At 39.3% G+C, this 24,998-nt stretch overlaps 1 pseudogene; it reads right to left on the bottom strand.

Annotated features, from left to right (window-relative positions):
- Positions 1-16,244: 16,244 nt before the first annotated feature.
- LOC118929053 (dnaJ homolog subfamily C member 21-like) lies at positions 16,245-18,242 on the bottom strand (annotated as a pseudogene).
- Positions 18,243-24,998: the final 6,756 nt, after the last annotated feature.

Here is a 24,998-nt window from a genome sequence, read left to right as displayed (position 1 = left end):
ACATTTTATAGGGCTGCTAAAGTAGCAATTGTGTAGACATTTCTCATCTTAGCTCTGGAAGGAAGAGAATTTACAGTTCATGTTAGCCCATCTATAAAATGGTGCTTGTCAGATAACATTTCATGGGAATCAGGACACTCATATGAGAATTTAAAAAATCATGGTATGGCATACTCAGGAAGGCACTTAAGTTTTCAAACTACAAAACCCTAGTTTACATTCATATCATGTCTTAGAAGTTCAGGCAATTAAAGTCCCCAAGTTGTTATCTAAATTGTTGAGCCAAGTTTTATTATTATATAACTCATGCCATGTAGAATATTTTAAAATTACAGAAAAATACAAAGAAAAAATAAAAAACCATGTATAATTTGTATACCTGGATATATAGAAGATGTAAATTGTTTCTGTATATAATTATAAATTTTCATGGTTTAATCGGACCTTATTCTGAACACTACCTTGTCATCACAACATCAGCTAAGTGTTCACTTACTTTTTATAATACAAAAAAATGTTTTATATTATAAATAAAACTCTTTCTATGTTCATGGATAGGAAGACTCAATATTATCAAAATGTCACTTCTTCCAAACATGATCTATAGATTCAATTAAATCCCAACCAAATCCCAGCAAGTTATTTTCTGGATCTCAAAAAAACTGAATTTTACAGTTTAAAATTAAAATTACTAAAGTTTACATGGAGAGACAAAAGACACGGGAGAGCCAACACAAGATGGAAGCAGAAGAACAAAATTGTAGGACTGACACTACCCAACTTCAAGGCTTACTACAAAGCTGCAGTAATTAAAGCAGTGTGGTATTGGCCATAGACAAATAGATCAATGGAACAGAACAGAGAGCCCAGAAGTAGACCCACACAAATATAGCCGATGATCTTTTATCTGAAATGCAGCACAGGGGCAAAGGTAGTATTCAACAAATGGCACTGGAACAATTGGACATCCATATGCGAAAAAGTGAAACTAGATGAAGATCTTACACCCTTCACCAGAGGCAGTTCAAAGTGGATCACAGACCTAAATGCAAATAAAAACTATAAGTCTCCCAGAAGATAACATTAGAGAAAACCTACATGACCCAAGGAATAGTGATGACTCTGAGATACAACACAAAAGGCACCATCCATGAAAGAAAGAATTCATAAGCTGAACTGAATTAAAATTGAAGACTTCTGCTCTGTGAAAGGCAATGCCAAGTGAGGGAGAAGACAAGCCACAGACTAAGAGAAAACATTTAGTCAGCACAGCCAGCTTGGCAAGCCATTCATCAGCTGGGTCTCCCAACTTGCACATGATTCCTCTAGGGGAGGGAAGGACCCAACACAGCCCAGGCACCACAGCCCAAACCAGGAACCTGGAGCCCCCCCAGACCACTGGCAGCATTGCATTGCACAAACACAACAGACAGCATCCAGGAAGACCCCAGGAAGGCTGCCTGGCATGATGTTCAGGTGCCTGAGGTCATTCACATGCTGCAGCACCAGGTCCTGTCCTTTCAGGCAAGAACAACTTTCCAACCTGCAGCACCTGTGCATGATGATGGCAAAAGTGAAGATAGAGATACAAGACCAGTGCCTGGGATGCCCTGGGGGAGACAGTGCCTTTCTGTCTAGCTAACAGCCACATGCTTGCATGCTGAGGGAATTCTCAGATGCAATTCAGAGGCCTTTAAAAATAAAGGGATTTTTTTTTTAATGCCAGATACTTGCTCTTTTATTTAAGTATGTATTTCAGAGTTTCTCAGGAAAAACTAGGATGATTATACTTCTTGGAGTGCTTTTAGCATTTTTAAACCACGTGTCCACTTCATTAGTTTATTTATAAAACATGAAGCAAAAACCAAGGTAACCTGCATTTTAAAAGCATTTGCCAAAAATCTATTAGATAAAAATTATAATATGTATGAAACTAATGAGCTCATGCATTTATGAGACTTTAGTCAAGATTAGAGCCAACATAAAATTAAGTAAAATTACAGAGGATTTGTAACTGCTACTAATACTGAACATATGTGCATATTTTATTTCAGATTTTAAAGATTTTTGGCATTTATAGGAACACAGTGAGTCACTGGTATTGAGTAGTGTTCTGTAATGTACAGATGCTTTCTTTTAATGTTTTAGGTCTTTTTACCCCCACAATCTCATACAGAACTTCAGTGTTTTCATCAATTTAATATGCAAATCAACATACCAGTTACAGACCTAGAGAGGATACAGTAAATAAAGCCCAGAAATATTCATATAATATACAAATATGCTAACAAATGGAAGAAAAGTGATGAGGATAGCCTAGAGAAACAATTCTAGAAACCAAATGAATTCAGTCCAAAGCCCTTCCCTGAGTGTCTCTGACCCTACATGCAGCATTGCTGTGTTTGTGTACCATTCATTACATTCAGGAGTGAAAACATGTCCCTGTGTGTGGTCAGGATTTGGAGATGGCCTGTGCTTCCAGCATGAGGCCATTAATCCACCTACATCTCCCTTCCCTCTTTTAATGAACCTAGGAAAAGAGCTTCATCTTGGAGAGTGTCCTCAAAATTAATAAAAGATGTGTTATTTTGAATAAAATGTAACATCTTGATTTGAAAATTTTTATAAAGATAGATTTGAGTGAACGTAAGATGAGGGCTGTTGCTGCACTGAGACTCCTACTCCACCCTGCAGGGCAGGGCTGCTGCCAGGATCCTGGAAATGAACAAGGGAATCAGAACTCAGAGAGTGCAGCTGCTGTGCTTTCCAGTGTCCAGTTCGGCAGTGATGGAGAGCTACCCCCACCTCCCCACAACAAGCACCCAGAATGATGAGTGAAAAGAAGGCCCTCACCCCCATGCAGGATAGAAAGGCTCTTCTCTGGGTCATTCAAATAGCCCAATAGGTGAAGTCTAAAGATACTGCCAATAGTTACCCCCACAAACAGCTCCAACTAGTTAATGGTCAAAGCTAATGATTCCTATCTATTTCAGAGCTTCCAACTAGATTTTTAGTCCTCTACTCTTAATCTTGAGAAGACAGCCATGTATTATCAGATATTTAAAGAAAGTGCCTCATTTTCTATAGAAAAGAAAGAGAGACTTCCTGAAATAATAGGAAAAAAAAAAAACCTTGGAGGAAATAGAAACTATTCTGGGAGAAGAAATCTAAAACAAAACAAAAATTAGTATGCTCAGAGGAGGAAAAGAACTATTCTATAAATATTCTTAAGATGTATATCTTATATGTATAGATATATATAATATACATAATTGATTATATATAATTTTAATGCATAAAATTACATACATACATATATGTATGTATACATTTGACATTATGGCATGTATTATGTTATATATATTACATTCAGCAAAGAGTAAAGAGTTCATAAGAATTGAAGACACAATAGCATGAATATAAAACTGAACAGAAGAATTTACAGACAAGGCAAGGAAATTTGTGAAAAAGTTTTTTTGAAAGACAAAAAAATGGAAAAGGTGAAAGGTGAGATATTTCGTTTCAGTACAGAAGCTCCAACAGCCAAGTAATAGGAGTTCCAGAAAGAGATAAAAGAAAACAAAGTTGAGATGATCATCAGTGATATGATTCAAAAACCTTCCAAGAACTAAAGGACATGAAGAATTCAATTAAAAGATCTTGTTTCTGGCTTCTAATTAAGATGTAAGAACCTGGGAAGCATTAGTCCAAACCTCACAAGAAAAAAAGTGGATAATCTACAAAATTAAACTTGTTTTTGAATCTGTCAGAGAACAGAGATTGCAAGACTAAATCTTGAGGGCAGACTTCTTAGCAGAAACCTTTCAAGTGAGAGGACAATGTGAGATATGCTTAAAGTACTAATTACAAAAATTAGTACAAAATATTGAGCCCAGAGTTCTATACCTACTGAAAACACCTTTCAATGAAAGGCAAAATAAAGACTTCTTCAGATAAACAAAAGCTTAGGAAATCTTTAAGAGCTGACTTGCACTACAAGAAATGGAAAAGAACTTCTTCAGGCAAAGGCATAAGATGTCAGACAGAAACTTAGACCTACACAAAGAAATACTGGAAGTGATATAAAAAAGGTGTATATGAAATCAATTTTTCTTGTTTTTAATTGCTCAAAAATATGATTAATTGTGGAAAACCAACATAGTAACAATGTATTATAGCATATGTAAAAAATAAGATGTATGACAAAATATTACAAATAATGGGACAAAGGAATTGGAAGAATCCAGCTGGGAGATCTTTACACAGCAGAAGTGGAATAATATTTGAAGATTAGAAGTGATTAATTCAAAATGTATAATCTAAACCCTGGGGAAAGAAAAATCACTGAGAGTACTTTTTTAAAAAAAGAAAAAATGGATATAAAAGTGATTCATAAAAAATACTGAATTAACGCAAAGAAGGAAAAAAACAGAAAAAGATGAAGAACTGAAGAGATAGAATAAAAAATGACTAACAAGATAATAGAACCTAATTAACTATATCAAAAACTACATTAAATATAAATGCTCTAAACACATCATTTAAAAAACAAATCACCAGAGTAAATAAAATAGTATAGTAGAACTGAACAACAATACCAACCTGACATTTATGGAACTCTTTTAACAAAAGAAAATATACATTCTTTAAAAGTATACATAGTACAATCACCAAAATAGACTTTATTTGTTGCTAAAGAAACCCAACCCCTAACAAATAAAAGATACTGAAATTATACTAAGAATATTCTTGAACCAGAGTGGAATTAAGTGGAAACAAATAAGAGAAATATATCTAGAAACATCCACAAATATTTGGAAATATAACAAAACACTTTAAAATAATCCATGGGACAAAGAGGAATTTACACATAATAGGAATATTTTTAATTTAATGAAAATAAAATCACAGCACATCAATTTGTGGAATGCAGCTAAATTGGTGCTCAAGGAAAAGTTATAGCATCAAGTGCTTATATTATAAAGGAAGGATAGTCTCAAATCAATTATTGAACCTGTCACTTTGAAGAGCCAGAAAACAAAGAACAAACTAAAGCTAAAGCAAGGAGGAGGAAAAAAAATAACAAAGATAAGGACCAAAATCAATTAAATTGGAATAGAAAAACAATAGGAAAAAAAGCAATGAAAAAAAAAACTGTTTCTTGAAAAAAAAATATCAGTGAAATTGTAAAACCTCTAACCAGGATAAACAATAAAAAAAGTAGAAGAAACAAATTATAAACATCAGGAAAGAAAGTAGTTACATCATTCTACAGACTATATCAACATTAAAAGGATAGAAAGGAAAACTAGAAACAACTCTACCCATGAATTCAACAGTTTAGATGAAATGGAAAATCCTTGAAAGGCACCCAATGCCAAACTTGATCAAGAAAAAACAGATGATCTGAAATGTCTTACACATATTAAAGAAATTAAGCTAACTTTTAATATTCCTCCAGCTCAGAAAATGATAGGAGTAGATGCCTTAAGGGTCCAATTCTAAAACTAAAAAAAAAATACTGAAACTGCACAAAGTCCTCCAGAATACAAAAGAGGAGAACACATTTCATGATGCAAGCTTTACTGTGATGATATGAAATCAAACAAAGATAGTACAAATACAGAAAACCACAGAATTTCACTTGTGAACTCAGATGCACAAACCCTCAATAAATTCTCACAAATAAAACCCAGCAATATGTAAAAATGATCATATAGCCTGACCAAGTGTGTTTTATCTCTAGAAAGAAAGCTGGCTGAACACTTGAAAGTCAGTCAATGTAATTCATCTTCTATCCTAGATCTCATGTTGTTTTTACCACAACAAGATAAAATAAAACAATTTTTTAAAGGAATTTGATTGCTTAGAAATAATAAGTCATTGGGAAATCTAGATCACTGGGAAATTTGTTTGGAGTCCTACTGCCAGTGTTGCTGGGAGATAGAAGGTGGGGAAAACCAGTGTGAGCTGAAAGATCCCACTCCTCTCCCTGATGACGAGCTTTGTGATGGTGGCTCTGTGGGGCCAGGGGTAAGCCGCCCTACTGCCTCCTGCTAATTTCCTCATCTGCAGAGCAGGCAGCAGAATGTTTCACATCAACAGGCTTAATAAGAACAATTGCAGGAATTAAAGTAGAGACATGAGCTTTTATCTTCTAATTTAACATTTTAAAAGACCTAGCAAGTAGCGAAGTATGTTAGATGTTTGAAGACTCTAAGATGTTTCTGTATGCATTCTTTTCCAGGAAAATCAATGAACATGAGCCCAAACTCCTAAAATTCCCCTGTTAGTGAGGATTCCAAAGCATGTACTTGTGGGAATTGAGAACTGAGGTTGTCCAGATGTCTCTCCTGATGGTCTCAGTCCAAGGCAAATTCACTAGGGATTCAATGAGACCAAAAAATGACAACAGAACATTGCAGGTAAACATGGGCTCATACCAAGCTTTATTCTCATAGTGCTTTTGCCCCAGCAAGCCTGTCTCAGTCTCTGTTCTCTGCTCCAGGCTCTGTCTGTTCTCTGCTCCGCAGTCTTTGCTCTCTTCTCTAGGCTCTGCTCTTAGCACCAGGGAACCTCTTTTATAGCAATACCAGCTGTAATGGCTTATTGCCAGTGGGTATGCAAGCATGCACCTACATAGTGGGCAAAGTATACCCTCCTAACATGTACATAATGGGTGTCATGTGAGGATCTTATCCATGGAACTTCCATTTTGCCTACAGTCCACCCCTCCAGGATTCTCACCTCACAATCTACACACCCTTATCTTCCCCAATGGTCCTTGTGTGAGAAAACTGGAGCATTAAACCAAATCCCACAACAACAACAGAAGCTGTAACAACATACAAATAACAACAGAAATTATGATACAAATAACAAAAAAGTTATGATAACCCTCAAGCCTGAGGAGATTGATTGCCACCAAGTGGTCATTCCAGCTATATTCAAACCAGTTCTGTTCAAATGAGTGTAAGACTTGCACTTTCTGTGGGAGGCCAATAGCAGAACCTGTAGGGAGCTAAGTTCACACCCAGCAAACATCAGTTTTTGGTAGGGTGTGTGCCTAATCCACAAAGATATTAGAGGAGATTAATGTCTTCGGGTGATAAGGCACATGTTTTAATAACACCAATATAGGCAAATCTTGTTCATCAGGTAGGATGCATGCAAGAGAGTGGTCCTGTAATAGAACTGTGGCAGGAAGGGGGTCCCATCCAGATCTATTATACTATACCCTTACCCTTCTGTGGGAGTTACTAAGGGGTCTATGAATAGTGCTACTGGAGGTGACTGCACTGGCCATAAAGACAAAACAAACTCCCTAGTAAGATGCTCTTAACTTCAAGCCATTTAGAGTACACTACTGTGATCTTTGGAGGCCACTCTGCTGTTACTCCAGGAATACACAGTGGGCCAACTTCCAGGCCCTGTCCCCAAGGTCTCAGGAACCCAAGGCCAAGCCCACTGAATGGAGTCTCTAGGGTTTATTGCAGTCGGTGTTGGCAGCAAGATATTCTGGTGGCCAAACCCTGGCTTCAACAATTCCTCCTTGGTTTGTACTTGCAGTAATATAGGGGAGGCAACAATATGTGTTAGCACATCTGTGGAGCTCAATGCCCCCTTCCAGGGTCTCTCATTCAAATGCCATAACACTGTCCATATGTGGATTGACCATCCCTATAGACTACCAGTATCTAACTTCAGTCCAGATTTTAACAAACCATTGTACCTATCTATCATGCCTTCCCAGATAGGGTTATATGGTACATGAAATTTCCACTTTATCCCTAATTGTTGCACCTATTCTTGTAGTGCATGTCCACTAAAGTAGGTGCCTTAATCATTCTCAATTACCTGTGGTTGGCCATAGGCTGCAAAAAGATGCTGTAGGCCTTTTTTGGTCATTTGCTGGTCTACACAACCCACAAGAAAAGCAACCAGAAGTATCTACATTGCTCATGACATATTAATACCCATGTGACATGGACAGGGGCCCAATATACTCTATCTGCCACCTGACAAAGGGTATAGTTCCCTTAGCTATCATCCCAGGTTGCTGTGAGACTCAATGTAAGTCCCTTTTAGGCACACAAGGCACTCTTGCCAGGCTCTGCTGACTTCCTCAAAGGTTAAAGGCAGGCCCAATCAGTGGACTACAGAGAACATTGTCCTCCACCCTGCATGCAACAAAAGTTGACCATTGGGCCACATCAGAAGCAGACTTTCCTTCTAGCCAGTGCACCTGGGCCAATGTGTCCGCTTCATCATTCCCTGAGGATGCTAAAGGCAAACAGTCTGTCACATGATAAATGGTAATTCTTTCAGTCTGACCAGAGGTCCTTAAGTCTTGCCACAATTCTTGGCCACAAAGGGGTTGGTGACCAACAAGCCAGTTAACATTGTACCATGTTCGAAGCCACAGGGTCAAGCCCTGATAGACGGCCCAGCTGCCCACAAGCCATACTGCCCAGAACTGCCCATTGGCTGCCCTTCCCCTCTCCATCCTCCGTCCACTTGTCTCAGTCTTAAAATGGAAAGCTACAGCCCTCCATGTCAGGAGCTGTCCATAGGTGGAGCCATCTGTGTACCATGCATTTTGGGGTGTAGGGGCTCTACCCCACTGATAAGGGCTCTCTGCTCCTTACAGCTCTGAAACAAATTCTTCCTGCCTTTGTGCCATGCCACTCAGTGGCTTTTGGGTCCAGTCTCATACCCATTCCATGATGGGATAGGTGGTTATTACCTTTATCGGGGCTGTTCTACTGCTGTAGCCAGCAAGGTACAGTATGTGGAAGCCAATTGCTTCTCTATTAAGGGGTACCAGATATCTGCTCCTTTCCAGAGTTGCAACCAGAATCCAATAGGTTGGAGAGCTCATTTGAGCCACTGCCAGAGGGTCCCAACCATAACCGTCTCAGTCACATGAACATCCAGCTTACAGGGCCTCAATGGGTCTATCACACTCAAGACCTGTATGGCCTTGACTGCCCTCTTTACAGTGGCAAAGGCATATGCATACATCCAGTTCTACCTGACATCCTTTCGTGCCAAATAGTATAAAGGCCTTAGAATTTGTGCCAAGTGAGAGATAAACACTCTCCATTAGTCTAAAAGACCCAAAAACCACAGTTGTAGGGGTATGGAAGGCCTAGACTTTATCTATGACTGTTTCTGGGAAAACTTTAGTCTTTCATGACCAGCCGACCCCCAAGAATTTGACTGACAAACCGGGTCCCTGAACCTTGGTGCTGTTCACAGCCCATCCTTTCTCCTGTAGATATTGCAGCAGTTTAGGACCTGCTCCTTCTAAATATGCAAGAGAATCAGATGTGAGCATAATATCATCAATGTAGTGATACATCTGCACCATTGGCAGTTTCTCCCATGCTGCCAAGTCCTGGGCTACAAATCCATAACAGATGGTGGGACTGTGGAGGTGCCCCTGTGGGAGGACAGTGAATGTCCACTGCCATCCTGCCCATATGAAGGCAAACTGTTCCTGACTTTCCTATGCTATGTCAGTAGAGAAGAAAACATTAGCAAGATACACAACATAATGATGTTCCCAGTTCACAACTGAGGGTGTCATAAGGGTTGCGCTAGAGGGGAGAGCAGCATGTGGAGTGGATATAACTTTATTTAGATCTCTGTAATCCACTGTCATACACCGGGAGCAATCCAGAGTTTTCACAGGGAATTAAAAGGGCTCTGGGTGGGCTTTATAATAATCACCTTCTCCAGTTCTTGGAGGGTTTCTGCAATTTCTTTATGTCCTCTAGGCAATTTGTATTGCTTGGTATTAGTCACCCACTGAGGCACAGGCAAACCTATGGGCAGGTGCTTAGCATGTCCCCTCAGAACTGCCTTTGCCCCAGGTATCCTCAGTCTGAACTCACCTGCAGTGGTCTGTAACCACAGGCTCTGCAGGATATCTATCCCCAAAATATACTCTGGGATAGGAGAGATATACACAGCATACTTCTTTGGGGGTAGATACCCTGTTCCCAATGGGATTTGGGCTTGTTTCACTCTAATAGCTTTACCCCAGTATTTATCTATAACAGCATAACAGCAGAGGTCCTGGGAAACCACCCAAGGTTGCCATAAATCAGTGAGCATTCACCTCCTGTGTCCACAGGGGCCAGGACACATTGTACATTCACTGGGAACCAATGAACTGATATTTCAACATGTGGTTCCATCCCCTCCCAGGCCCCCAAGGCAGGTACCTCGACCCTCCCCTCAGTCAAACCAGATCCCCAATCATCTTCCTGTGCAGGGTCAGGTGAGGTCAGCTCACTCTCCAATAGGATTGCAGACACACAGATCACACTTGTAGCTCTGTCTCTAGACTCCACTTCTTGGTCCTCAGTGGCCAAAACTGCTGCCCCAGCTTTAATTATTGCTACAGCTCCAGTAGGAGTCTATTTGACTTCCTATCCAATTTCTCTCTGTTCCTGCTTCTATTAAATAAACCCACAAATGGGTCCTCAAGACCTTGATGGGACCTATAAACTCATCTTCTCAGTAGCAAACCACACTCTCTTCCATCCCTATATCACTTTTGCCTCTCCCAAATCTGCTGTAGTATGGGTAACCTCATTTATGGGTTGCCTTATATGAGGGGCAAGAATGGTGACTAGGGACCCAAAGAGGGAGAGAGGAGCCATTTGAAGCATGGTACCCCTTATCCCTGAGGTAAATGGCTCTTCTTCCACACCATGATTTCCTGGGTTATAAATGGCATGTTTCATGCCCAACTCCTGTAACACCTGTTGGAATTCAGCATACATCTGCCATCTAGCAGGGGAAGATGGCAATCACCCTGATTGGCCCAAACAGTATGAAGCATGGCCATTAGCTAATCAAGAAGGGTGTGGTTGCCTGGGGTCTCGTGTGCATTTTGTAATCGCTGCCACGGTGTAGGATGACTTGTCAGAGAAGCCAACTTTTCCACTTCTAATCCAGACAGAGTAATCCCATCTGTCCCTATATCCCAAAGGCACAGGAGCCTAGCTGACAAAGACTCTGAGGGCTTCTGCCGAAACTGGGAACCCAAACACACCAGTCCTGCCTGAGTATAGGTGCAGAGCATAGAGTGCTCCACAACCTGGGGAGGGGGCTGCACCTATCTTTGAGGAACCCGTAGTTGCTGTGTCTTTATTTTCTTAACTTCTACCAGATGGGATTTCAATAGAGGAGGGGATGGTGCCCCTTATCTCTGTCCGACATATCTTCCACCATTTCAGGAGTTGATAGCACCATTACACCTTTCACCTCCCCCACAGGACGGTGCAGCCTGTGTTCTCATGCTACGTCCCCTTGTGCTACCATTACATCCTTTACCATCTCCACAGCACCTCACAGGGCTGCCATCTCAGTCATCAACATTTCACCTCTTCCATGGCATTGAGCAGCCTGTGTTCTCATGCTAACTCCTCCTCTGCTTCTCATAGGAGGATGTCTTTCTCCTTTATGGCCCTTCCTAACACTGTGATAAACAGCCAACCCACAGTTCCTGTTGCCTCGTGGACACTGTTTCTCCAAGGACCTCCCTATTTTGCAGAGCCTTCTCTACTGCCTACACCTCTCCACAGTTCTGGGGAGGGGCCTACTCCTTTAGGAGGCAGGTCATCTTCGACCATATGCCCCTTGGGGCATACCCTGGGTCTCCCTATCCTTTTCCATTTTCATTCTGCAGCAAATCCTGCCGAGTATGCCAAATGTCTCGCCTGAGGGTTTCAGCCCTGGGCAAATTCACTATGGATTTATCGAAACTGAAAAATGACAACATAACATTGGGGGTAAAAGCGGGCTTATATCAAGCTTTATTCTCATGGTGAAGGTCAAGCACTAGAATCACATCTGCCTCTATCCTATCAAGCCTGTCTCAGTCTCTCCTCTCTGCTTGAGGCTCTGCCTCTGATCTCTTCTCTAGCTCTACTTCTAGCATCAAGGAACCTCTTTTATAGCAATACTGGCAGTAATGGCTTATTGTCAATGGGTTGCAGCATGTGCCTTTGCGGCAGGCTAAGTATTACCTCATCACATGTACACAGTGTGTATCAGGTGAGGATCCTGGCCATGGAACTTCCATTTTCCCTACACCAGAATACAGTTTTTTAATTAAAATCAAGTATTTGTATGTGGCAGCTAACTAGTGATTTCCCATGGCTACATAAATTCTAGAGAATAATTGTGCAAAAGTGTCTCTGGTTTCTAACCTGTAGTGCATGAATGGAAAAGCTTGTTCTGCTCTGCACGAAGCCTCCATAGAAGGAGACATCACAGGAGGTAGTCAGAGATGGCAATATAATTGTAGAGCATTCTCGAAAATGGCATTCAGATAAGCAATATTTGGTAGTTTCCTGGATCTTTTGTGCTTGGAAAATGTACCGCTACTTGATGCCTCATGTCAAATTTGTTTTATGTTGAAAAACATGTCCAGCTCACAAATTGTTGACTCCTATAGACTCTCAAAGGTCAGTTTTCCTTGCTTACAATATTAAATATAGTATGGATTGGCACTGGTGTTTTCTTTCTATAATGGTGCAGAATTTAAGACTTCAGTCCTCCTTCCCAAAGCTTTACTTCATTTGGGAAAAGTCTTGCAGGGTTGAGACTGTTGTTGAGAAGGTACATCTTTGAGGAACAGATCCAGTCAGCACCTTATGGCAGCAGCTCCTTATGCCTTGAAAATCAGATGCCCTCAAATTATGGTGCTTCTATTTGTTTGTTTACTTTAGTTGTGGCATTTTGTTGTGTTCCTTTTACAAAAAAAAAAAACCCCAAGTAATATAGGCATTACAGGAGAATAGGAAACACAGGTAAACATGAAAAAAGTCACATAGAATTCCATTTTCTAGAAAGAACCAGTATTAATGTATGGACCTATACCCTCCCAGACTTATATGCATCAACATATGTAATGATTCTATGCTCTTATTCATCTATTTTTCTCTGAGGATGCAAGGCTTTCCCTGTAATAAATAAAATAGTATTATCATTTTAAGTAACTGCTGCTACCAGTATGCCATAATTTATTTTAAAATTCTTAGCTGAGGCTAGATAAGAAGTTTTATCAATAAAGATGGACTTTTAAGGACATAAAATGACAAAAAAATCTTGGGAGACTGTGTGGGCAAGTACTTTATATTTTTATAAATAAATAAATTACTAAATCTATTTGCAGCCAGTCTGGTGCATACATGGCAATTTCCAAGATCCATGGAAGAAAGAAAGATGAAAGAGTTAAGGATTCTGATGTCGAAGGTTTACTACATAAGGGGAAAGAGACAAGATCTTCAGATAAATATTAATTCAACAAGATCTGTAAGATGTGAGGACTTTATGGGTGGCAGAGATGAGTGCAGAAAGGTACATGCTTATACAGAGATGTAGCTATCTCCCACTGGGGAATTTGGAAGAAGGCTTGGCAGAAAAGCTTGCATTTAACTGTGTGCTTCAAATTGATGAGTTTCAGGTCAAAATCAACCAGAAAAAGACCTGATGATCAGAGAACAATCTAGGCAAAACATGCTGCTGGAGAGGCAGCCCAGGGGCTGCGGGTGCCCAGGACAGTGCCAGCTGCAGAACCCTGAGGGGAGGCAGATCCACAGAGTGGAGAAGCCCCATGTCAAAGGGCTGGCTCAGTGTCCTTGCTCCTCAAACTCAGTCAAGTGGAGGGCAAGATGGCAACCCATCAGAGCTAAGAGTTAAATTCATCGGAAGTTCTGTGAGCAGAAGTCCCAACTGCTAAAGACATTTACTGGACCAAATAGATGGGAGTAGGAAGTTGAGCTCTTTGTTGATCCTTCATGCATAGGAGACATATGCGCTGAATCCTATAACCTGTTTGAAATGGACATTTCTGACTCTGTTGTGTAAATATTGAGAAACTGAGGTGCAGGACATCAAACTTGTCCTCCAACACCACAGAAAATAAGCGAAGGAAGCTAATGTCAATTCCCTGTCAGTACCCTCCAAAGACCATCCCTTCCCATCACATCATTGTGACTCTGAGAAGGGCTAATGGAGGCAGAAACCTGCAGTAAACTTTGAAAAGAAGGCCCAGTTTGTGGTGGAGTCCAGGAGGAGAGTTGAGGAAAAGAGGTGAGAAGTGGAAGAAGAGAAAGTGGCACAAAAACTAGTCTGGCCAACAGGGGAGGAATGTCAATTCCCAACCATGCTTCCTGGAAAAGAGGCTCAGGGCCACACAACATCAGCAGATCCTTTTATCTTAGCATGCTGACCACACTTCAATCAGCTAGAGCTACAACTCCAAATTGGGGGTGCCAAAAATGCCTGGGGGAAGTGGCACCTGCCCACACCCACTGCTTCTGTAGCATATGTTGGTCTGAGGAGGTGGGACTTGGGGAGCATCTGCAGCAATGCAGCACTCGAGCAGGGCACCTCCAGGCCAGAGCCTTCCTGGCCTCACCTCCCATGGGCTTCAATGGAGGCTTTTGGTCCTAAGAAGGAAAAGGCACAGTTGAAATCCCTGTGCTACCCACCCCCCTCAAAGAGCTCAGCTGTGAGCCCCTTCCCTGAGAGCTGAGTATGCAGGATGAGCACTTTGGAAAGTTGGAAGGGATTTGCAGTGGGCGAGAAGGGGAATGGCTTAGTTCCACATCCTTGGCAGGTGGGGCAATATTTATTCAGTGAATTTGGGACCAGCTGTGGAATCACTTTGCCCAGTTCCCCAAAGCAGGTGGAGTTGTGAGACTGGGAAGCTTCTCTGAAAATGTATTTGGATAAAAATATTGAGGGAATTTAAGACAGAACTCGCTGCTCATGAAGACCTTCACATTTGAAGCTGCATTTCTGGCCCATAGAAGGATGTCTCTGGATGTGCAGGCTTGCTTCTGTTTCTGCCACAGACTTCTCCATCCTCCATGATTTATGGGTGGTCCTGTTTCCTCACGATGTGTTTTCCAAAGCACAGAAATATCCCCAGTCACCTACCATAAAGGTATTGATGAACTTTAAGTGACATATTACAACAGAAAGACTCCATGTACCAGCCAACAATAAGGCCACAGACATTACCTGTGCAGGTGACCAGATTGTGCTCAGCAGTTCCTATTTGTCACTGCAGTTAACTTGCTGTGGATGAGATTCACCTTCCAATAACAGAACATCACAGGCTGTTTCTATACCACTGAGATGGACTAACCCTACCTCTAAGAATTCTAGTATCTTCCTTGTTTGGGTCAGTTTTACAGTTTCTTCAGGGACAGGTGGCTGCCACTTAAGATGGCCCTGGCCCACTTTGGCATGGGGTGGAAAACAGCTGTTCCAGCTGACAGCAAGTGACAGGGAATGAAAAAGCCAACTATTTTGCTGGATTTAGAGCTGCAAAAAAGCAAGCAATTAGCTGCTGTTTTTGGAACAGATGGGCATTCAACAAGGGGACACCAGGGAGATTCTAACTGGGAGGTTGAGGCTGCACATACCATTCAGAAAAGCAAAGGAGTGAGGAGTAACAGTTACTAAGACTAAGGGCAGAGTGGCATCTTAGGCCTTCAGAATTGCAAATGTGTTTAAAGCATTTAAAGGTTACCTTTCAGGTTATCACAAAAAACTGTTTTTATAACTATGTCTATAGCTATGATCATAGGCTGGCTGCTTGAGTCTGAGACATAGTGAATCTACAAATATTACACACACACACACACACAGATACCCTTCCTATATCTACATAAAGAGTGAAAAGAATGCACTAAAATGTGAAGGAGTGGCCAAGTTATTGTTGATTATTTTCTTATACAATGTTATATAATTCTCCAAATATCCTTAAATTAACATATATTGTTCTTTATTAAATGGCCTTCATATAATTTTTAATATTAGCAAAAAGAGTGTCCCTTCTTCCTTCAAGGGACACAAATAAATTACAGTGTAACAGAAATTTTAGTTCCATAAAACATTTGCATAGGTCCTTTCCCCAGAACACAGGATCATAAAGTGATTTCACTACATATCAAAAATTTCTATCAGTAGAATTCTAATCACATAGAAGAGTAGAATGTTAAAAAATCATTTTTTACATTTTAATTTGAGAAAAGGGGGAAATGATCATAATATTGTCTTCTTATGGAAACTCAGCATAGAGAGTCAGTATTATGCAATGGAAATAGGGTTGTCAGGTTTAGCAAATAAAAATGCAGGATTCTCAGTTAATTTCAAATTTCTGAGAAACAACATATAATATTTTTAGTATAAGTATGTCTCCTACAGTATTTTTTTTTAAGTCTTAAAATACTTTAATTCTCCCTGTACATTTGTGTCCACATGAGCCAACAGAAATCAAGAAAGCATACTTTACAATATTTACCTGCTTTGAGATATTCAAGTCAATTTGTATGGCAAAAGTAGAATTCAATTACTAATGAAATGTTTAAAAAATATATATTAAAGAAAAAAAAATGTTTTTAAAAGATAAAAAATAATCTTCCACAATGCAACAAATTGCAGATCACTGAAATTTTAACTCTAGATGACTTCAGTTCAGTTTTTGGTTTCAAAATCTAGAGACAATCAGAAAGAAAATGTGTTGGCAGAATTTCTATCTGTTTTTACGTTTCTCTTTCTTGCTTCGACCATTTGCTACACTGTTTAAAGAAGATAATGAAGGTGCTCTCGCATGACCTGTGGCCTTTAGATGGTCAAAAAGTTTATTCCGGGATGGAAATTCACTATGGCAGGTTGTACAGCTAATAAGAACATCACTCACTGTCTGTGGTTCAGCAGGTACTCTGACAGATTTTTTCATATCTTTGGCTTTCTTTCCTTTGGGTTTAGGAACACTTTTCGCTTCATTTTTGGGGTCACCACAAAGTTCAACAAACTGTGACACTGACATTTCCCTGGGGACTATCTTCTAATTCTTTGGCACTGTCTTGATTTAAATTGGTATCTTCTGATTCAACCTTTACTCCTTCTCCAGTTCCATTTTCATGGAAATCACCATCATAATTCTGTGCTGCCTTCTGTTTCTTTTTCTTCTGTTTTTTGGAAAGCTTTTGTTTTGGAGCATCTTCTACTTCTTCCTCAGAATTAGCATTCAGTGGATTTTCATCGGTTTGAGTTCCTGAAAAATTTTCTTCCTCTTCCTCTAACTGCTGTTTTAACAAGGTAACCGTTTCCCGATGCTTTGATTTTTCATGATTCCTCATGGCCTTTTCTGTCTTGAAAGATTTGTCACATGCTGGGCAGTAAAGGTCATCATAACGCTCAGCGTCCTCCATCTCATCACTGTCTTTACCATCCTGTCTATCTTTGAGTTCGTGTTCCTCCATTTCATCTTCATCTGATCCATCTCCAAACTCCTTTTCATACTGTGCCTCCATCTCCTGGAGCTCTTTCTCCAAATTGGCCACTGTCATCCAGCTCTGTTCTTGTACTGTTCTTCCAGTTTGCCCTGCTTCAGCTTCTGCTGACGCCTCATCTCCTCGGCTTTTCTCGCCTTCTCTGCTTTCTGCTCCTCCACAAGCTTTCAATGGGCCTGCACTCTTTTATCTCTTTTCCGAATGAACGCTACTAAACTGACGGACAAGCTCATTCTTCTCCTTCCTGGCTTTGTCTCGAATCTTTTTTGTTTTCTTTTTCCATGGCTCGTTTCTCCCAGCGGTTTGAAGCTTGTCGGGCATCATATTCTTCCTTCCAAGCAAAGTTCTTCTGAGTGCAGAAACTCGGCCAGTAAGCGTAGAAAGGATGAACTACCGTATCATAGTCACTTTGGGAGTCTCCAAAAGTCGGGAAATCCTCAATATCTGCTTCTAACACAGATTCTAGTTTTTCCCTTGCAATCATTTCAAAAACATTACGATACACAGTATAAAAGCCCTTTTCATCATCTCCATGACCAGAGTAACAGGTAACAGTGAAGTAGTGAAGCAAATCTAAGCTGTCATCTTTATATTCCCCATCAAGCTCACCTTTAAGTAGAGCTTCTCAATGATTATCATACCATGCTCTTTCCTGAGGGTCACGCAACACATCATATGCTGCTTGGATTGATTTAAATTGTTCAGATGCTTCAGCGGCATTATCCAGACTTTTGTCCGGATGCCATTTCAGTGCCAGCTTCCGATAGGCCTTCTTGAGCTCCTCCTCGCTGGCGTCGCGCCGCACCCCCAGCGCCTCGTAGTGACACTTCATCGCCTGGCCGGGCAGGTGGTTGGGGTCGGGGCCCAGGGCAGGGCCAGCGCCCGGGCCGGGCAGAAGTGGGGGCGGCGGCCCTGATGGTCCTCTCCTGCTGCGGGTCGCTGGAGCGAGGCGGTGGAAGGCGGCGCGGGCTGCGGCACACCTCCTACAGTATTTTAGGAATTTATCTGGCAATCTCAAATACAAGAGGTCCAGGATAAGAAGTCTTATTTTTTATCTCAGACTCTTACCCTGGCTCCAGGACCTGGAACTCAGTTTTGTGTGTTAAATAGGAGGGCTGGCTACTGACTGTCTTGAAATTCTATTAAAGGCTTGTAGGGCAAATCATCATTCATTATGAAGCTCACCTCTGAAAGGGTTGTGATTAACTAAAATACTTTTCCCAAATTGGGACTTCAGAATTTGGGGACATAGGTTTTGAAATATTTGTATTTGTTTCATTGATATGTTTCATTTCTCTAATAATTTTTAAAATCATATACACAGGTTCCACTTCCTTACTATTTTGAAGGATGTGGGGAAAAAAAGTCACACCCATTGTACTAGCAACAAGGCCAAGGAAACTTTTTAAAAATTCACTGAGGAGCTGTAGATGCCAAGACATCTGAAAGAACTAAACCCTAGAAGGACAAGTGTGTCCTACTGATGCAGGGCTGGAGCCCCCTTCCCAGCCATTCCGGAGCTTGGTAGCAAGCCTGGTGGGGGCATAGGTCAGCCAGAGGAAGACAAAGTACTGGGGTAAAGAGAAACCTTGCAAAGTACTTATGAACCCACAGGCTGTCATGTCACCTCTGAATCTGGAGGAAGCACAAAGGCAAAGATAATCCTTTCCACCCAGTAATTCTTTAACCCATGTATTTTCCTGGGAGGGGGGCAGTACAGAGGGTGAAGATGGGGCTGTAGAGCACAAAGAATCAAGAGATCCTGCTTTGTGAGTCTCACGGTCCTGCAGTGAACAGATCTCAGCCTCTGGGTTGCCCAGTCTCCATACCTGGTAGTCTCTAAGTATTCCAGCTGTGTGGCACAGCAGTGTCAAGATCACTTATCTCTGAGGTGTGCTGTGCCTCCAGAATGCTAGAGCCCTACAAGACGAAGAGGCCAGATTCACCTCCAAAGCATTTGAAGTGACAGGTGACCCAATTCTAAACAAAGATGCAACCAAACCAACCCAATCAAACTTCTGTAAAAATTGAAGGCAGAAGCCCCTTGGGGTTCAGGAAGTGGAAGCCATGCTGAAAGACAGAGGAACTCCTGGTGCTTGGACTGCTGCTCTAAGTGTTAAAACCATAAAACTTACAGTCTAACCAGTTCAACTCCTGATGAAACCAAACTGATGTGCTAACACTCTAGCTGCCTAACAGAGAATAGAGTATTCCCTAAAATAAGAATATCTATATCTACATCTTATATGAGTATGTCTATGCCAGTATCTAAACTATATGTCTTCACACACACGCACACACACACACACACCTTTTTTTTCCAACATATATTATCCTCTCAGAAAATGTCCACCAACCAGCATGCAACCATAAACAACATGCAAGGAAACAAATGATCACCAACTACCTTTAAGAGAAACGTCAATCAGTAGAAATAAGCCCACAAATAACTCAGATTTTAGAATCAGCAAATAAATACTTTAAAATAATTATGAGACATTTATTTTTAATTATAGGAACAGAAGAGTAAAGAGATGACGAATCTTCAGAGAGCTAAAGAAACTATATAAAACCACCAAAACATGCAATATTGCAAATTAAATTTCACTAAATGGAATAAAAAACAGTTTGTACACAGAGAAATAAGGATAAGTGAATTTAAAGAAAAGTCATTATAAATCATTCAAATTTAATGATAGGATGAAAATATATTGGTTTTTAAAAAATGAGTACAAGAAATAAATGAAAGAGACTAAAAAGACAGTACAAAAGATCAGTGAAACAACGAGACAGTTTTTTGAAAAGTAACAAAAAAGACAAACCTTTGGTTGGACTCACCAACAAAAAAAAAAGAACTCAAATACAGTTGACCCTAGAACAAAACAAGGGCTGGGGGTACCAACCCTCCACACAATCAAAACTTCGCATAAAACTTCTGATTCCCTGAAACTTAACTACTAATAGCCAACTATTGACTGGAATTACCAATAACATAGTCAATTTTACAACACATATTTTATGTGTTATATGTATTATATACTGTATTCTTACAATAAGGTAGAAAAAAGAAAATATTTTTTCAAATTGTCACAAATCTCCTAAGTTTTTCCAATATATATAATTTTCCAATATATTGAAAAAAATCTATGTATAAGTGGACCCACACAGTTCAAACTCATGTTGTTCATGGGTCAACTTAAATGAAATTAGAATTGAAAGAGGAAATGTTACAACTGATACCACAGAAACAGAAAGATCATAAGAGACTACCACGAAAAATTAGACAACAAATTGGACAACCTAGGAAAAAAATGGATAAATGCCTAGAATCATATAACTCACCCAGACTGAATCATGAAGAAATATAAAATCTGAACAGTTCAACAATAAGTAAGGCAACTGAATCAGTAATCAAAACCCTCCCAACAAACAAAATCCCAGGTTAAGATGGCTCCACTGGTGAATTCTACCAAACATTTCAAGAAGAATTAATACTAATCATTCATTCTCAAACTTTCCAAAAACTTGAAGGGGAAGAGCCACTTCCAAACTCTTTTTACAAAGCAGTATTACCCTAATACCAAAATCAGAATACAAGAAAAGAAAATTACAGGCCAATATCCCTGATGAATACACATGCAAAAATATTCAAAATAGATCAAATAGGACTTATTCCAAAGATGCAAGGATGCTTCAAGATATGCAAATTAAACAATATGATACATCCCCCTAACAAAAGGAAGGATAAAAATATTGTAGATTACCTCAGTAGATGCAGAAAAGACATTTGACAAAAGTCAACAACCACTCATTATAAACACCTTCAACAAACTGTATATAGAAGGAAGCTATCTCAACATTATAAAGGTCATATATGATAAGCATATATCTAATATCATACTTAACAGTGAAAAGCTGATGGCTTTGCCTCTAAAGCCAGAAGCAGGACAAAGATGCCCACTCTCATTGCTTTTATCCAACATAGTACAGCAATTAAGGAAGGAAAGAAATAAAAGTCATCCAAATAAGAAAGGAGGAAGTAAAATGTCACTATTTGCAGATGACATTATACTATATATAAAAAATCCTAAGGATTCCACCAAAAAACTGTTAGAGCTAATAAGCAAATTAAATAAAGTTGCAGGATACAAAATCAATATACAAAAATCAGTTGAGTTTCTTTACACTAATAACGAACTGTCAGAAAGGGAAATTAAGAAAACAGTTCCACTTATAACTGCATCAAAAACAATAAAATACTTAGGAATAAATTTAAGTAAGGAGGTGAAATATTTGTACACTGAAAATTAAAGGACATCAATGAAAAAAATTGATGACATATATAAATGGAAAATATTCCATGCTCATGGATTGGAAGAATTAATATTGTTAAAATGTCCATGCCACCCAAAGACATCTACAAATTCAGTCCTATCCCTAGCAAAATTCCAATGGCATCTTGAAAAAAGAATAGGCAATCCTAAAATTTCAAACTATATTAAAAAGCTAGAGTAATCAAAACAGTATGGCATTGCCAGTAAAAACAGTGAAATCAGAAATAAACCCAGGCATATATGGTCAACTAATTTCTGACAAAGTAGCCAAGAATATACAATGGGAAAAGGATAATCTCTTCAATAAAGGTGTTGAGGAAAATGGATAGCCACATGCAAAAGAATGAACATGGACTTTCATCTTACTCAATATTCAAAAAATCAACTCAAAATAGATTAAAGACTTGAACATGAGACCTAAACCTAAATACCAAAAAATATCTTAAAGAAAACACAGAGGGTAAGTTCCTTCTCCCTGATTTTGGAATGATTTTTGAATCTCATGGTAAAAGACAACAAAAGCACAAGTAAACAACTGAGACTGTATCGAATTTTAAAGCTTCTGCACAGAAAAGGAAACTCTCAAAATGAAAAGGCAACCTACCAAATGATATTTGCAAATGATAAGGGGTCACTATACAAAATACATAAAGAACACATGCAACTCAATAGGCAAAAAAAACAAACAGTCCAATTTAAGAATGGACAGTGGAACTGAATAGACATTTTTCCAAAGACGTACAAATGGCCAACAGTACATAAAGAAGTGCCAACCTCACTAATCATCAGGGAAATGCAAATGAAAAACAGAGATATTACCTTATACCTGTTAGAATGGCTATTATCAAAAAGACAAGAGCTAGTAACTGTTGATAAGGATATGGAGAAAAGGGAACCCTTGAGTACTGTTGGTAGAAATTTAAATTGGTGTGACCACTATGGAAGAGTATGGTTCCTCAAAAACTTAAAAGTAGAAATACCATATAATCCAGAAATTCCACTTCTTGATATATAGCTAAAGGAAACAAAATCACTATCTCAAATGATTACTTACAATAGCCAAGACATGGAAACAACTAAGTTATCTATGAATAGATAAATGGATAAAGAAAATGTGATACACACACACACACACACAGATAGAATATTATTCATCCATAAAAAAGAAGGAAATTCTCCCACTTGCGATAAAATATTCAGATCTTGAGAACATTATGCTAAGTGAAATAAGTCAGACAAACACTGTGTGCTCTAACTTTTATGTTGAACCTAAAAGAACCAAACTCACAGCGAATACACATGTGGTTACTGGAGGCAGGGGTATGGGGTGGGGGTGGATGAAATAAGTGAAGGTAGCCAAGTGATACAAACTTCCAGTTATGAGGTAAGTAAGTACTAGGGATATAATGTACAAAATGGTGGCTGAAGCTAACTATATTGTATCACATATTTGAAAGTTAAGAGAGTAGATCTTAAAAGTTCTTATCACAAGAAAACATTTTAACTAAGAAAGATGATGGATGTTAACTAACCTTATTGTGGTGATCACTTTGCAATATATACATATAGCAAATCATCACATTATATACCTAAAACAAATATGATGATGTCAATTATATCTCAACAAAACAATGAAAAAATTAAAAAATAATTTTAAAAAAGGAATAGAGCCCTGGTGATCTGGCTTTTCAAGTATTCAGAAGGATGTACATTTGGAGCCCCAGTAGAATAGAGAGGAGATAAGGACCAGAGAAACAAAATCACTATAAAAATCACTAAAATTACTTTTTTTAAATGTTGACCAAAATGTTTTTAAACTTGATCAAAAACAGCAATCCATAGATACAGAAAGCTCTGCAAACTGATTAGGATGAATGCAAATGAAATGACATCCAGGAACAGTGTAGTTAAATGGCTTAAAACAAATGATACAAGGAAAATTTTAAATAAAGGCAAAGAAAAAGCAACATTAAATACAGAGAAATAATGTTAAAATGCTGGACTTCTCATTCAGAACAATGGAAAATCAAAAACACTGAGACATGTTTACAGTCCTGGGGAAAATAATATCTATCCACCTAGAATTCAATATCCTCCAATAAAAATTTTCAAAAGTGAAAATGAACTTTCCAGATAAATGAAGGCTGAGAGAAATGTTCTACATGACCTACACCAGGAAGTGTTTCGAGTTGGAAACAAACTGAGAAAGGACACCAGGAGGCAATCTCTGTCTATAGAAAGAAATGAAGAGCACTGGAAAGGTTAAGTATGTGAATAAATAAAAGTATTATTTTTCTTTATTTTCTCATTTAAAAGAAAAGTCAAGTGACTGTCCAAAGCAAAAAAATAAAATCACCTATATATTGTGGGGTTTTTAGCATATGTAGAGGTAAAATATATAACTATAGAAACTTGAAAGATAGGATGGAGTGTGAATGGAATTTTGTCAAGTTCTTTTTAATATGAAGTGCTATAATGTTAATCAAGGCAGACTCTGAGAAGTTACAGACACCTATTACAGCAACCATGACAAAAGTAATACAAAGACACATAGCTAAAAAGCCAATAAAAGAAATGTAACGAGATAATAAAAGAACACCCAATTAACCTGCAAGAGGACAACAAAGGGGAAACAAAGGAAAAAGGACATGAGGGGCAAATAGAAAACAAACAGCAGATGGCCGAGGTAAACGTGCTCACGCCAGGAAGTACAGTAAGTGAAAACGTGCCAAACACTTTAAATAAAAGTCGGAAATTCTCATTTAAAAGGCAGTAAAGAAGGGGCACAGATTCTCAGGCCTCAGGATGGCCAGGCTGGCCCTGCCCACCATTATGCCCTTTACAAGATATGAATGTTAAAGATCAAAGGTGCAAAAGGATTGGAAGAATGGACAAAGATTCACTAAACAAACAGAAGAATAAGAAAATTGATGCAACTATATTAACAACAGATGAAAAAGAATATCAGACAGAGTATAGCCAAATATGAAAAGAATCACTTCATAATAGTAAAAAGTTCAAATAATTAAGAAGTCACTGCAATCCTAAATCTTGTAAAAATTAGGAGAAACCTGACATGGCATTGGGAGGCCTTCAGAAGGGGCTCTCATGCCCACCACTTCTCGAAAATCTCAGATCCCATTGGAAGAGGCGAACACCACACTGTGTAAGGTACCTTACCACTGGGCAGGAAGAAGGTGGCTTCCCCCTTCTGCCTCCACACTACAGCCTATCCACTGAGAAGCCATGATATGCAGGGCTTCGTTTACTCCAATGGATTTGTGCTTGGAAACACAAAGGGGTCTAACTTGGTCCCTTCTGCTATAAAAGT

The sequence above is a fragment of the Manis pentadactyla genome, chromosome 7 (assembly GCF_030020395.1).
Source record: "Manis pentadactyla isolate mManPen7 chromosome 7, mManPen7.hap1, whole genome shotgun sequence".
In the NCBI taxonomy this organism is placed as follows: domain Eukaryota; kingdom Metazoa; phylum Chordata; class Mammalia; order Pholidota; family Manidae; genus Manis; species Manis pentadactyla.
Note: the sequence above shows the minus strand (reverse complement) of the source record. Positions and strands in the feature narration are given on the sequence as shown.